Source organism: Schistocerca nitens, chromosome 2 (assembly GCF_023898315.1).
Source record: "Schistocerca nitens isolate TAMUIC-IGC-003100 chromosome 2, iqSchNite1.1, whole genome shotgun sequence".
Taxonomy (NCBI): Eukaryota; Metazoa; Arthropoda; class Insecta; order Orthoptera; family Acrididae; genus Schistocerca; species Schistocerca nitens.
The window spans coordinates 7,657,518-7,671,615 of NC_064615.1; positions in this window are offsets into that span (position 1 = coordinate 7,657,518).

Genomic DNA, 14,098 nt, shown 5'->3' on the forward strand with positions numbered 1-14,098 from the left:
ACAATAGTGTATTTTTCTAAATGGTGCACATATAAAATTCATACTCCTCACTTAATTCATAGCGACCCCAAAATGGCGGTCTACAATTACTCGCTAAAAATGGCGTGCTTCTCCCTGGTTCACTATCTGAGCGCGAATCCTTCCTTCCTCCTACTGGTACCAGAAAAAATCCTCTGTTTTTTAACAACTGAAAGTCAAAAAATACATGACGGTAGGCATAAGCTCTATGATGGGCTACCGCTTCATCTTCTCTCTTTGCCTTTAAAGAAGACGAAAACATAAAGGAAATGCAAAAGGTTTATCACAACTGCCCGGGCTCGTACAGCTCGAATGGCCTACACGGAGCTCAGAGCCGAATCTTGCCCTAAGTGACTTTCACATGTTCCCCCAACTCAAAAGTCATCTTGGCGGTAAGTGCTTCAATCACCACGATAAAATCACTTCAGCACTGAAGAGCTGGTTATGAGCACGGAATCTGATGTGATACAACTATGGTTTGGAAAAACTTGTGTCACATTACCAAAAATGCTTGGGAAAACGTGACGACAGTGTAGAAAAGTAGCAAAAGCATTGTACAACGCCAGTGAAATTATCACAAGATGATAAATTGCATGTAATGCTTTTATGAAATACGAAAACGTACTACTGGATGATCTTCAAGCTACTAGCAAGTGAATTAAATTTCTTTCTCTTTTGTGATTTTCGGTCTATACTGAAAAGAGTAGGTGGAGTATCAGGCTGTGTGGGATGTGGCCTGTCACAAGAGACGTGGTTCTTTTCAGGCAAGTAGCCCAGTACGTTGTGTAAGTAGGCTGTTTAGGTTTTTATATTGATAACGCCATGTAGCGCTCTATATGAAAATCACTGGCTGTGCTGTGTGCAGTCTGTGGCTGGGTGGCATTGTTTTAATATTCGCCATTGTAGTGTTGGGCTGTTGGCTGTTAACAGCGCATAGCGTTGCGCAGTTGGAGGTGAGCCGCCAGCAGTGGTGGATGTGCGGAGAGAGATGGCGGAGTTTGGAAATTTGTAAGACTGGATGTCATGAACTGCTATATATGATTATTAAGGTAAATACATTGTTTGTTCTCTATTAAAATCTTTCATTTGCTAACTATGCCTATCAGCAGTTAGTGCCTTCCGTAGTTTGAATCTTTTATTTAGCTGGAAGTAGTGGCGCTCACTGTATTGCAGTAGTTCGAGTAACGAAGATTTTTGTGAGGTAAGTGATTTGTGAAAGGTATAGGTTAATGTTAGTCAGGGCCATTATTTTGTAGGGATTATTGAAAGTCAGATTGCGTTGCGCTAAAAAATATTGTGTGTCAGTTTAAGCACAGTCATGTATAATTTTTCTAAGGGGACATTTCATATGTCGACCCTTAGCCGAGGATACCTCACTGGAATCTTCTGATTTTTTTCTTGTAGTTTGTGTAATTAGTGTAGATTTTGTTTATTGGTAGCGCGTAATTGTAGAGAGAATCTCCTTTGTAGTTGCAGTCTTTCATTGTTGTACAGTAAAACAGGTGTGGCACGCATGTAAATTTGCACCAAGTATTTCGCAGCTGCGCTTGCAATTAACTAGATATTATTTTCAGTGCTCTGTTACTGTGTTTTCTTATTTTGCTCTTCAAATTGTGTTTTTATGTGTTGTCGTATGAAATATTGTGACATTAATGGCGTGTGAAAAACGTAACACTAGGCTCCAAATTAAACTGAGAAATGACAGTGAAGACGAAATCAGTGTGTTAGCGCCACCATGTAATGAATTAACTAATGTTCAAAATAGTAATTTGGTAACTGTGCATAGGGAAATGGAGCGGGCGGCAAACAATGGTGTAGACAGTGAAACAATTAGTGAACAGGGAAGCATTATCGATCGATCGGTCGGCAACAGCTCGCCTCAGGATTCCGAAATGACAGGACACAATGTTGCAGATACTGTAGATTCAGGTTTTGCGTCCTCACCGTTTTCTCAAATAAATCAAGACACATTTTCTGCTTTTTAAAATGCGAATATTGCCATTTCAAATGCACTGCCGAATAGCACTGAGGAACATGTTTCAGACACCAGTGCACTGTTATTACAGTTAATGCAACAAATGGGACAGAGGCTACAAAAGTTAGACACAACGCTTGAACAAAATCAGAAACAAATGGGACAAAATCTTAAAAAGTTAGACACAATGGAACAACACCAGAGACAAACACAGCAACAGTTAAACACAATGGAACAAAATCTTCGGAAGTTAGACACCACACTTGAACAAACACGCGAAGATTTAATTACTGAGTTACATAACATTGAATCGAAATGTCAGAAAGTCTGTAATGACGTAAAAACACAAATTTGTGAGCATTTCCAACCTATTTTTTCGCGTCATGAAAATGCATTACAGAATCACGAAGCAGCCATAAAAGAACTGCAAACTATTGTTCATGAAAATCACGACACCTTGCAAGCTAAAATTGATTCAGGTGCATATACCGATTCGGTTACGCAGCTTGCAAAAGCTCAGGAAAACATAAACGACACAGTAGATACGATTGCAACACAAATGGACACTCTGAAACTTGGTTCAGAAAAACACACAGAGGAAATAATTTCACTAAAGGATAAAGTAGCCGAACTTTCAGATCAGTTCACTAACTTATCTACAAAGGTAGATGATGATCTGATGGTTCAAATGGCTCTGACCACTATGGGACTCAACTGCCGTGGTCATAAGTCCCCTAGAACTTAGAACTACTTAAACCTAACTAACCTAAGGACATCACACACATCCATGCCCGAGGCAGGATTCGAACCTGCGGCCGTAGCGGTCGTGCGGTTCCAGACTGTAGTGCCTTTAACCGCTCGGCCACTCCGGCCGGCTGATGATCTGAATGACACAAGACCTGTAGCCTTCACGGACACTGAAGAGTATGAACAAATTAGAAAATTCAAACAAAATCAATTCAATACACAGTACAAAAGAGAAATCCGGGAAGTACAAGATCAGTTGGCACAAGTAATACAAGAATTACATATTTCAGAGGACACTCGCGCTCCAGTACGGGAAGAGGGACATAGAAATACGGAACAACCACAAAATAATAACACAGGACACTTCGGAAATTATGAAAGAAATTGACAAGGCGCATTGGATTTTGAGATGGAACCGCCGAAACGAAGTAACAATGGGCGATGTGCGACTCGCCGACACGATGATTTTGACTATAAGCTGTTCATTACTACACGTAAATTCAAAACATTTAGGAATTCTGACAACGACATTCATCAACAAGCATGGCTTCATCAGTTCTCTCATTGTTTTCCTCCCAAGTGGTCATTGGAGCACAGGTTAGAATTTATGTGTGGCTACTTGGAGAATGAACCAGCTCTAAGAATGCGATCGGTCATTCACGATTGTCACAGTGAAGGATAATTTTATCATGTCTTCCTCTCAGCGTATTGGTCTCAAGCTACACAAGACCGAGTAAAACATAGCATCATAATGATGAAACGTTTCGAACAATCTGAATTTTCCAGTCTTACAAATTTCAAAACTCCGCCATCTCTCTCCCCACATCCACCACTGCTGGCGGCTCACCTCCAATTGCGCAACTATGCGCTGTTAACAGCCAACAGCCCAACACTACAATGGCGAATATTACAACAATGCCACCCAACCACAGACTGCACACAGCACAGCCAGTGATTTTCATATAGAGCGCTACATGGCGTTACCAATATAAAAACCTAAACAGCCTACTTACAGTTGGAAGCAGGGCTAAGGGAAAGCAAATGGGGATATTTCCGGGGTGCCTCAAGTTTCAGCGTTCTCCTGACAACCGGGGGAGGCATCCCAAAAACCTTCGTCGTTACCAGGGACTTGAAACTACTTCCCCGTAAATGTAGAGCACGCTGAACAAATATAGACCGACTGAATAGTGTAACGGGATAAGGAATTGGAATTCAATTTGGGCGGAAGCAGCGTTAGAATTACAAGGCACATGGCATGTCTAGCAGAGGGGCAAGCTCGCTGCCTGCCGACTGCCTTGATGCCGCTGAGCGCGTGGTCGTCACGAGACCCCTCCGCGTGGTTTTTGACTAAGGGCGGCAGACCCAGTATGACGTCACAAGCCGTCGACCGTTGACGAATGCGAAAGTATTGTTCGCGTTTGCGCAAATACAGCGGAACAACCGTGCTGTGTATAACTGAGCACCAGAAGGTAATGGAAAGAGGGTATCGATACGATTCCAATGCTGTGCAGATATTTCAGGGAATTGAGCCTATGGAGAGATACAGCGTCATTTAGATATACAGCGTCATTTAGATATGATTCAATGTAATTAACTAATCGATTTGTAACTTCCAAACTATATTCGCAAGAAACAAATGCAGCTAACAACTTGGAGCGCTCATTAATGCGTGTTGACGGAAATATCTACATAGTATTGTGACATTATTATTTATTCTGTCGAAGACATTTTAATTGGTCATTTAATTGAATCACCATATATTTTGATCGAAGACAGATACACATTTAGCAGGGAAGTATATGCTGGCAGGCGGACACGCATTTAGCACGGTAGTATATACTGGCAGGCGTTACTATACACCGAACGACACTGTTTAAAATTTTAGTCTCATTATTATCATTGTTTATATTAAATTTGCCTAGTTTTGCCCATAAGTTGAATTTGATTAGCGATTCATGAAATCTGAGAACGGCAATGGAAAGAGGAGTCAGCTTACAATGGAAATGAAGTATTGTTCACGTTTATATGATACCTGATACAGGAACTGGGGACGTAAACTATTTTCACCAGTGCATGTTCGAAGTTGTGTAAGTTTAAAGTTAATCCCCTCATGCAGCTTACTGTAAGATGTGAATCTTATGTACAATTTGAGTATGCAGCTTTTTGTTTAAATTATTAGCTAAAAAGTTGTATAATAGGCTGGTGATCACATAACATTATGTGACGGAAGTATGGAGGGCGTGGACCGGAGCCTTATAAGCGGTAGCCATATTGCTCGATGTCTGTCGTTTGCTAGGATGCTTCAGAGTCCGTCCGCGTTAGGCTGTTCTGGAGGTCATCTCTAGTTGCTTGGCACTGGAGGTAGTTGGAAGTTTTTGGGTGTCAAACTGCCCACAAGAGGTTTGGTGGTGGAAATATTTCGGCGTCTTTAGTGGGTCTTAAAATTAGTAGGCAGCTGTTTCACCTCTGATTACTTTGCGGTCACTGTTCAGAAGGGCTTGTGACTTTTTGTGAGCAGCTGTTTGGAATTCAGATTCATTTGGCACTTCTAGCATATTCTTTACAACCAAGGAAAACTCGTCGGAATGGGAGGATGCGAACTAGGGGGATGAGGTCTCATTTTAATTTAAACGGTATGTGCCACATAAACGTTACGATGCCGAATGCACGTGGAAATCGGGTACTTTCTAGAGATATGAAATGTACCTGGACCGGCATCGTTCAGTAGTTTTCATTCTATACGCCTAAGGCCAGAGCGAGCTGTTCCTACAACTACCATTGGAGGGTTATGGACTTTGCAACCAAAATCGGGAAAGCTGGTATCATGGCAGAGGGAGTCCCAATTGGGAATATTTGGGAGACGATTGACGGTTCCAGCATTTACCTTACAACCAAGAGTAGCCTCGAGACAACCGTGGGGTGAACTGGTATGACAACTTTTTAAGTTTTATTCGGGCAAAATGCCTCAGAAAAAAGTACAAGACCTTAGTGTTTGTATATCTCTACATGTAACGTGTACACAAAGTAAAGTGGATGAGTCGCTGGGCACGTGCAGTATATACATCACTCGTCAACAAGGTCATTTGTCACTGTATTTTAGTAGAGAAACTTGTTTCTTTACTGCGAGTTACAGAGCCATGCTGTCTTAGAAGTAATTTTGAGTACAAAATTTGAGTTACGTGAACAGTCAGGGAATGGCCTCTAGTGGATGTCTTACGTGAGCGTGTGGTATACCAAATACAGTTGAGCGTATCGGGGATCACATAGGCGGTGCTTAAGAGCATCCGCGAAGATAGATATGCGGACCGAATTTACAGACAGTGTCAAAATAACTAGAATAAAACAGTAATGTGCTGTAGTTTTTGTTTTCCAAACCAATTATCGTTTCCTGTAAGTGACCTCTGCAGGGACGAAGTTCATTTAAGTATAAAACCTTGACGTGCCTCGATTGCGAGTTGCAAGAGTCAGTGAGGTCACACCACTTTAGGTGCGGTATTGAGTGCGCTGTTAACAGCGAGGATTTGCATTACGTAAACGTCCAGGGAACGCCCGCCACCGGATGCCATACATGAGTGCGTGGTGTACCGAATCACCTTGAACGAGTCCGAGTCGGATATGCAGCGCGTGGGAGCTTCCACAAGGACAAGTACGCGGACCCAAATTGCTGGCAGGGTTCAACTAGAGCGGGCCGCAGACCTCGGTATCGGCTGGAGGACGGGGGGGGGGGGGGGGGTTGAGGTGTAGGTGGAGTGGGGGAGAGGGTAGAGTGCAGGCGGCTTCCCGCCTGTCTGTCCAGCTGTCCGGGCCGGGACGTTTCCTGGCCGCGCCGCTCTCATTAGGCGCTACATTCTGTTGTCAGGTGTAGGGCTATCTGTTAAACTCTCACTGTCCTTTTACGTGGCCGCCTTTGTGCCGCAGCCAGCCCGGGTCTGCGCTCCGCGAGAGCACGTGGTCGTGCCGAGTCGCGCCGCCGGCTGCACCCGGAAGCGTTTCTCCGACAACGCGGAGATTGAGGCGAGTCTGCCCCTTTAATGGCAGCTTTCAGGAGCCGCCAGCGCAAGTGATATGGCGTAACGGCGGCAGGGGCTAACTGGCTGCAGTCGCCGCAGACGAGCAAGTGTGCTATCATCGAGTGCCGAGCACAGCCCGGGGTCTGCACAGTGAGTGACGCGCGGCGAATGCAGCCTCGGATTGCACCCTCGATGTCAGGTTCACAGTGCGTAGTTGACAATTGAAACGAGTCTTGTGTCTTGAAGTTAATCGTTTCGACTCCTAAAATACCAAATTACACACTGCTGTGCAAAATTTAAGAAGGAACGTAACTTTCGCACGAAGTGTCACTGCCAAGTAACGTAACTCGATCAAACTTGGAGCATTGTTGTTGTTGTTGTTCTGGTCTTCCGTTCTGAGACTGGTTTGATACAGCTCTCCATGCTACTCTACTCTGTGCAAGCTTCTTCATCTCCCAGTACCTAATGCAACCTACATCCTTCTCAATCTGCTTAGTGAATTCATCTCTTGCCCTCCCTTTAAGATTTTTACCCTCCACACTGCCCTCCAATGCTAAATTTGTGATGCGTTGATGCCTCAGAACATGTCCTACCAACCGGTCCCTTCTTCTGGTCAAGTAGTGCCACAAACTCCTCTTCTCCCCAATTCTATTCAATACCTCCTCATTAGTTATGTGATCTACCCATCTAATCTTCAGCATTCTTCTGTAGCACCACATTTCGAAAGCTTCTATTCTCTTTTTGTCTGAACTATTTATCGTCCACGTTCCACTTCCATACCTGGCTACACTCCATACAAATACTTTCAGAAACGACTTCCTGACATTTAAATCTATACTAGAGGTTAACAAATTTTTCTTCTTCGGAAACGCTTTCCTTGCCATTGCCAGTCTACATTTTATATCCTCTCTACTTCGACCATCATCAGTTACTTTGCTCCCCAAATACCAAAACTCCTTTACTACTTTAAGTGTCTCATTTCCTAATCTAATTCCCTCAGCATCACCCGACTTAATTCGACTACATTCCATTATCCTCGTTATGCTTTTGTTGATGTTCATCTTATATCCTCCTTTCAAGACACTGTCCATTCCGTTCAACTGCCCTTCCAAGTCCTTTGCTGTCTCTGACATAAATACAATGTCATCGGCGAACCTCAAAGTTTTTATTTCTTCTCCATGGATTTTAATACCTACTCCGAATCTTTCTTTTGTTTCCTTTACTGCTTGCTCAATATACAGATTGAATAACATCGGGGATAGGCTACAACCCTGTCTCACTCCCTTCCCAATCGCTGCTTCCCTTTCATGTCCCTCGACTCTTATACCTGCCATCTGGTTTCTGTACAAATTGTAAATATCCATTCGCTCCCTGTACTTTACCTCTGCCACGTTTAGAATTTGAAACAGAGTAATCCAGTCAACATTGTCAAAAGCTTTCTCTAAGTCTACAAATACTAGAAACGTAGGTTTGCCTTTCCTTAATCTATCTTCTGAGATAAGTCGTAGGGTCAGTATTGCCTCACGTGTTCCAGTATTTCTACGGAATACAAACTGATCTTCCCCGAGGTCGGCTTCTACCACTTTTTCCATTCGTCTGTAAAGAATTCGCATTAGTATTTTGCAGCTGTGACTTGGACCATACACAGAAGTAATTGCTACAGTAATGTACAGAAGGTACATGAAAGAAATATGCAATGAAGCAAACGAAAATGGCTGTTTTATTCAAAGACATGTCGTGTCCTGACACAGGGTAGAGAGACGTTAGGGGGTTTGTGACCAGTCTGCTATTTCCGAGCGGTGAGGAGCAAAAGCAGAGAGACAAATTCCCAGTGAAGGCAGGTTGATGACCTGGATCAGCGCCAAACACTCTCACAGGGCGTCTACGAGAGACGCGGATTTTGGGACTCGACAGGATACTTGCAGCAGGGGACTCGTGAAATTCAGGGGTCTGATTAATACTATTTATTTGCGATCAGATTAATAGTGACACTGAAGGCTAATTCTAAACATTAGAAATAGCAGAGGAGGCAACTGATTGCACAACAGAAGTCAGTGTCTGCAGCCACTGGCGCACGTGCTATCAGATGTAGCGAACACTATCTGCACGTTAAGTTCAAACTTGAGAGTACCACGCCAAGTGTGAGAAGCAGACGTGTAGGAGGCTGGCCACGGGCGAAATGGAGTCGGCGTCTCAGGGATCTGATTGAATAAAACAACATGGGTTTTTTTAAGAATCGTAGCGGTGCACCATTTCTCTCTGTCCATAGTCGACCCACCAATCCACCGGCTGTCAACAAACTTTTGCCAATCTTGCGAGTCGTTCCGCACCTCCTGGGCACCCCTGGCCAGCCACATTTAGCTTCATCCCCTACTCTCATTCGGTAGGTAGGGATGCTTTACCTTAACAAACTCCAAGTTCGGTATCAGCAGCGTTCTGCTGAGAACTAAACGTCACTGCCACTCCTATTATGGCGAGCAACTTACAGTGTTTTACGTCACTTGACCCCCCCCCCCCTCTGTGCTCTGTCGCTGGGAACTGCTGTAGTAGTACTGTAACCTGTGTAAACCCGCTGACGTTGTAGTTCTCAGGAGTAAGTGCCAAGCTTGCTTCGTCTGCTAAGACACGGATTTTCGTAACCATCTACTACAGTATCGCCTTACGACAGCGTCTAGGTGGTGCATGTAGTTACCAGTTAATCCTCTGAAGTGAAACTTCTCCACTGACGCAGCTGCCCACAGCGTCTGCAATTTGTGCGGTTCCAGTGTTACTAGCACTTTTGCCTCCGCCCTGCAAATGTATTCCTGATTTCCTACCTTGGAATGCAATTGACGGATCCGAATAGCCTTAAGCGTGACAACGTACGTGTCATTATGTCGTCAGTATATGACAGACAATAATTACACTGACGTCATCTAGAATCACGGTAATTCCCAGAACACTACAAAAGGCGGGACATCGTTGTTAACAGCGTGTGTGATTGCAATACAGGGAATGCGTGCTCTGCCACTTGCTCCCATTCTGACCAAAAGGGTGGTCAGGAGTACTTGTGGTAAGGCTTTCCGTTCCTCCAATCGGTTTGTCGTCAGTGGTTATGGACGTTCTGCAGTATGTCTCGCAAAGCATTCCACATACGATCAATATAATTTACGTCAGGGGAACGGCAGACAAGGCCATTCGCCGAACATCCTCTCGTTCCAAGAGTTCGTCAACCTGCTCTGTGCTAGGCGGTCACGCACTCTCATCTACAAAAATGAAGTCAGGGCTAAACACACCCCTGAAACGATCCTCGGGGGAGGGGGGGGGGGGGGGGGGGGCAGGACAGTATAGTACGATATGACAATAGCGTTGACCGGTGAGTGCGCCGTGTTGAAAGATTTGGAGGTGTCAGTACGCCTAGGCAACATTGGACCTTCACACGTCATAAAATCTGGAGCACCAAAACGAAGACATGATGAGGATAATTTGTTTGGGTTCATGCCACCAACAAATTCCAGATACTAAATTGCAAATATCTGCCAAAACACGAGAGAAAATGCTCCAGGCGTTCCACAGGAATATTTGCAATTTAGTTCCTGTAGTGTGTGGCTGGTTTCTGCAGGATTCGCTGAAATATCTGCACTTACACCAATTACAACATATATTTATACATCTTCAAATTTGCCCTCGCAAAGTGTAGCTGGTGTCAGCCCAAACAAATCCTGCTCGTCACGTCTTTTATGTGAAATACAATGTCGATTTACTTCCCGCTTCAATTAATATGACTTTTAAATCGGAATTTCATGTGCCAATTTGACACGGCACTATTACATTACTTTAGTGCGATATTCGTCTTACCGACAAGTATTAACAGGAACAGCAAAACAGACAGTAATCAGCACTTCAACAGTGACTGGGAAGCCCTCTTTTGTATGGCATTAGAAGTCAGTACAGGCCAGGGCAGGGCAGTCGCTGTTGCAGTACTGGTTATTCCTCGTGGTATCGATGAAACAAATATCGCACTGCACTAATCAAGACGCGCTCAGTCGAATGGGAATGAGAAACACCACTTAAAATACACTACTGGTCATTAAAATTGCTACACCATGAAGATGACGTGCTACAGACGCGAAATTTAACCGACAGGAAAAAGATGCTGTGATATGCAAATGATTAGCTTTCCAGAGCATTCACACAAGGTTGGCGCCGGTGGCGACACCTACATCGTGCTGACGTGAGGAAAGTTTCCAACCTATTTCTCATACACAAACAGCAGTTGACCGGCGTTGCCTGGTGAAACGTTGTTGTGATGCCTCGTGTAAGGAGGAGAAATGCCTACAATCACGCTTCCGACTTTAATAAAGGTCGGATTCTAGCCTATCGCGATTGCGATTTATCGTATCGCGACATTGCTGCTCGCGTTGGTCGAGATCCAATGACTGTTAGCAGAATATGGAATCCGTGGGTTCAGGAGGATAATACGGAACGCCGTGCTGGATCCCAATGGCCTCGTATCACTAGCAGTCGAGATGACAGGCATCTTATCCGCATGGCTGTAACGGATCGTGCAGCCACCTCTCGATCCCTGAGTCAACAGATGGGGACGTTTGCAAGACAACAACCATCTGCACTAACAGTTCGACGACGTTTGCAGCAGCATGGGCTATCAGCTCGGAGACCATGGCTGCGGTTACCCATGACGCTGCATCACACACAGGAGCGCCTGCGATGGTGTACTCAACGACGAACCTGGGTGCACGAATGGCAAAAGGTATTTTTTTCTGACGAATCCAGGTTCTGTTTACAGCATCATGATGGTCGCATCCGTGTTTGGCGACATCGTGGTGAACGCACACTGGAAGCGTGTATTCGTCATCGCCATATTGGTGTATCACCCGGCGTGATGGTATGGGGTGCGATTGGTTACACGTCTCGGTCACCTCTTGTTCTCATTGACGGCACTTTGAACAATGGACGTTACCTTTCATATGTGTTACGACCCATGGCTCTACCCTTCATTCGATCCCTGCGAAACCCTACATTTCAGCATGATAATATACGACCGCGTGTTGCAGTTCCTGTACGGGCCTTTCTGGATACAGAAAATGTTCGACTTCTGCCCTTGCCAGCACATTCTCCAGATATCTCACCAATTGAAAACGTCTGGTCAATGGTGGCCGAGCAACTGGCTCGTCACAATACGCCAGTCACTACTCTTGATGAACTGTGGTATCGTGTTGAAGCTGCATGGGCAGCTGTACCTCTACACGCCATCCAAGCTCTGTTTGGCTCAATGCCCAGCCGTATCAAGGCCCTTATTACGACCAGAGGTGGTTGTTCTGGGTACAGATTTCTCAGGATCTATGCACCCAAATTGCGTGAGAATGTAATCACATGTCAGTTCTAGTATAATATATTTGTCCAATGAATACCCGTTTATCATCTGCATTTCTTCTTGGTGTAGCAATTTTAATGGCCAGTAGTGTATCATTTTGTTTTTAATGGGAAAATAATCGACACTGGACGTCACACGACAGATGTGATGAGAAGGATTTGTTTGGGCTGACTTCAGCTGCACTTTGCGAAGACAAAATTGGAAATACATAAATATTGTTGTGATGGGTGTAAGAGCAGATATTTCATCGAATCCTGCTGCTTATGGGACTCAGAAGCAGATGAGTGCTAGCAAATATTCCACATCCATACGAAAGGTTGATTTTGAAGTCGCTCAACAGTATCCAGAGTGGACTTCCGTCATGTGGTGTGAGCTGAGAGCGACAAGTTGCTGGGAAGTAAAACTTGACGTTTGCATCACAAAACACATTTATTCAAAAATATCAATTAAAATTATTAATTGCCATAAAATTTCGGATATTCTTCTTTGCCTTTTATTACAAAACACTTCTTTATGGCAGCAGAATGAGTCACTCATACAGCTCAAAAGATTTTTAAAAAGCTGAAACGTTGAGAATGCTAGTTAGTGAGCAATAATAATGTAGCAAAAAGATTTTTTAATTGAAACAATATTTGGGCAAATGAGCAACAATTTAAAAACATTGAGATAACAGTAACGTACTTACAGGAGGTATGTTAAGGTGAAATTTATTTAGTTCTAGTCTTCGCTGTCTCTCTTTCAATCTATGTCAAACAACCCTAAAACAGAGAAAAATATTTACATTACATAATCTGATGAAAAGCACATTTCAAGAAGATTTAAGAATTGTGATGTCATAACCAATGACTATAAGAACACCTAGTCACAATATAAGTATGATTGAGCAAATGGGGCGCCAGCTTCTCGAACAAGTGTGCTCAAAATACCGAACTTTAAACACTACCCACGCTGTACATCGAGAAAGTCTTTTCAGCCCATATTACACCAAAAAAATTTTAAAAATAACAATTATTGGGCAAATGAAATTTATACTCAAAAGAAAGATTTACCAATCCAAGCAATATTTAAACAAATAAACAACAGATTCAGAAAAGTAGCAATGACTTGAGCCCAAAAGACTCAAACTGGACCAATCTCTAGGACACTTGAGCTTGCCCACGCACTGTACGCATGTGGCAGACACTTGTTAAACACATACATTCCAAGAAGCAAGTTCTGTCATTGCACGTTGGTAAAAGGACCCAGTAATGCCGCTACCGATACACCTCCCTTGGAAGTGGGCATGTGTAACCAATGAGCAGAAGCACACCACAGGATCAAGCAAGTTGCACATCAAACAAATCCATATGAGTCCGCTGCTCCAATCTCCCATATACCCATGGACCAAGCAGCAAAGGCGAACCGAAGCCGTGTTGGAAGTCGAGCGTCGTGTTTCTCAGACAAACGAGCTTAGCAATCCAAGACCCGCTCACAAGACAGCGCAATGCCAAGAAATTCTCGTCGGTTTACAGCCCCACAGAAAGACCACTTGCGGCTGCTCGGAAACTTCCTCCGCCAAGCAGCTGGACTACAGAATTGACAAGAGCCAAAGCAGCTCGATGTTAAGCCACCGCAGCCGGTGGTGCACGCCCCCTCGAGACGCCCGGAAGGAAGTTGCTCAGCGACGACCAAAGATGTAGCCTCCCGCTATCGATGAGCAATCGTTAGTTCACAGCGCTGACGTGGCAACATTTGGTAGAAAACTACGAAGAAATGTTAGAAGAAATGAGGGCGAATGTGGCAACGTTATGGACTGATGTCAAATTTTTGTAACATTCTCTGTGACAACTAAGATGTGTATGAGGTAACTCTGCACCGTTGTGGACTCGAACCCATCCTCAGATACCGTGTTCACCAATGGGTTATGATTGTAGCTCTGCTGTGGAGGACGACGTCTTCAACCCCCATCAGCCACCAGGCTGTTCTGTCAGAACT